The following is a 2,746-nucleotide window of genomic DNA, read 5'->3' as shown; positions in this document are numbered from 1 at the left end:
GCCTTTCTAGACGGTCCGGTGTCATGCAGAGATCTGCACGCCTGACAAATTGTGCATGTACCTCGCGGGAGCGCGCACCACTGTAACTTCGTAGTGCTTCGGTAACAACATATACCCCCTTTCCACCGAAATAATCCGGGCACTAAATCAAAAATAATTGTCGAAGACTAGATTGTTTGTTTCTTTGTCCATTACTAAACATTTAACACACTGGTTGGTCGTCAATATTTGGTCGTCAGAAGCACTTAGCTGATCGAAAAATTGACCTGAAAATTTACATTTCTGAGGGTGACTCTTGTTTTCATTCAACAAATCTTTTTTTTCCTTCTCCCAAATATGAGTTGTCTTAAAATAAAGCATATTCTGTCAAATCTCGAGATGTGTATCTGTTTGACCTGAAATGTCCTCAGAGAGAGTTTAAGGTGGAATTTAACAATTCTGAAGGTCGGGAGCTAACAAACTCCAGTCACTGGAGTGCCGCTCCAGATCTGATTGGTTGAGTGATGCGGGTGAAGGGTGGCTTCAGCTCAACCTCTCCAACCATGGACGTATTGTAAGAACTCTCCAACTCCGAAATACACCTGAAACTGCATAGCTGTGCGCGCTCCCGTAAAGTGATTAACATCTCGACAGGCATGCAGATCTCGGCATGACAACCACCGGTCAGTGGCGCATTAGGGCCATCTTGTGGAATTGTTTAATTCCTACACTCACGCCATGATGGGCTCATCAACTTCAGGTGAGACTTTTTCGTTACCCTTTCTAAATGTAATTTTCTTTCATCCCACACCATCAGGAATTTTTAGGGTTATAGTCTTAACTTTTTTGAAAATATATTTCAACATCATTTTATAAAACCTGCGTTTGTCAAATTCTAGGACCCACCAGTGGCCCACACGTCAAAAAGTTTGCCCACCCCTGTTCTAAGAGGGCTTTGCCATGCTACTTTTTATGGCGAGACACTAAAACACCAAAGCCTAACTCTCGGTCAAATAAAACCCAGTCTGATCATATCTTTAAAATCTGTCAGATGTATGTTTTTGTTTGATTGTCAGCGTTTTGCTTTTGGGACCAAAGCCTTTTTCATTGTCGGTCGATGTCATATTATTCGAGTACGATACACTTTGACCACTGGGTGGCAGTCGTGAGTCGATGGCAACTCAATAAAATCTGACCTAAATTGCTCGGCGTGAAGGATGACTGTGGTGAGTGGCAATTTCGAAGAACTTGAATGCGCACGCACATGAATATGCCCAGGGCAGTTTACGTAGGACTTATTTCTGCTGACTTTCATTGTGTCACCGCGCAACAAGATAATTGCCAACAAATGTCCTTAAGCAATTAAATAAACATGATCTTGTTTCGCAACGCTCGAAAGTTATGTTATTTTAGTGACCTCTGTTGGCCGCTTCTCAGAATGGGGCCGATAACGTGTGTATATATATATGTATATATATATATATATGTACATATATATATATATATATATATATATATATATATATATATATATATATATATATATATATATGTATATATATATATATATATATATATATATGTATATATATATATATATATATATGTATATATATATATATATATATATATATATATATATATATATATATATATATATATATATATATATATATATATATATATATATATTTAAATGACCACTATAATTTGTCCAGATGTTGCGGAACTACTTTGACAACTTTGTCCACTGCAAATAGATCCCGAAGACGTCAAATATATGAGCAAGATATATGTAATTATGCAGCAAAGAAAAGCACGTTAAATAACTCAATTTGATTTTTATGAAAGGTGGCTGTTGTGAAGAATTTAAATATAAAGCGTGTTTGAGTTATTTTACACTGCATAATTCCATGTGTGTTCACGTGTAGTTTTGATGCCTTCAGTGAGAAACTGCAACGTCAATAGTAATGACAATGAAAGAAAAGACATTAAATATATATGTATTTATATATGCAATTTGCTTACTATAAATTGTATTCAGTGGCAACAGTTTAATCAGCAATGAAAGCACTTCAATAAAAAGCCTTAACCTGCAAATTTGAGGCCAGGTCAGACATCAACCTGCCAATAGACCAGGCCAACGGGTTTGTTGCTCTTACAACAAGAACAAAAAATTCAAAAATAAGCAGAAACGTTTTTCCAACTCTTCCCTGTCATTGGTGCTTATCTATTTACGTCACTGTATTTGTTCATTGTCGCAGACACACCCCATTCCAACCACAGGTCTACATGATTTGCTGTGACTCAGAGCTGGAGCCTGTTGCTGCAAACACTCAAGCAATGATTAGGGAGCAGGTGAAAAGGAGTTTGAAAAACAAACACAAAGTCTGGTTCACTGGAGTCACTAGGGTTTGCAACCCAGTTTTGAGTGTAGCCTGCATTCCACTGTCATATTATTTTTTTTGTTGCGGAGTCAGAGAGTCGAGTAACAAGCAGCATTTTCATCAATTTCATCTGAGGAGGTTTAGCTGTCATGAAGTAAAAGATAAATAAATCAAACATTAACCGAGTCACCTTGTGGATTATACCTGGTTGGCATAAAGCGGCAATTTTGGTCAAGGAAGTCCAAACAAATGTTTCCTGAGTCTTAATTTCCTTGTTACGACATACTGTTGCATCACTGCCAGGCAGGGGATGTAATCCCAAACTGCCAGAAACGCTTTCCAACACATTTCATGACGTAATTCCACTGAAGAAAGAAAGA

The sequence above is a fragment of the Nelusetta ayraudi genome, unplaced genomic scaffold (genome assembly GCF_046127955.1).
Source record: "Nelusetta ayraudi isolate G7.1 ecotype Tasmania unplaced genomic scaffold, CSIRO-AGI_Nayr_v1 ptg000013l, whole genome shotgun sequence".
Classification (NCBI taxonomy): domain Eukaryota; kingdom Metazoa; phylum Chordata; class Actinopteri; order Tetraodontiformes; family Monacanthidae; genus Nelusetta; species Nelusetta ayraudi.
Note: the sequence above shows the minus strand (reverse complement) of the source record.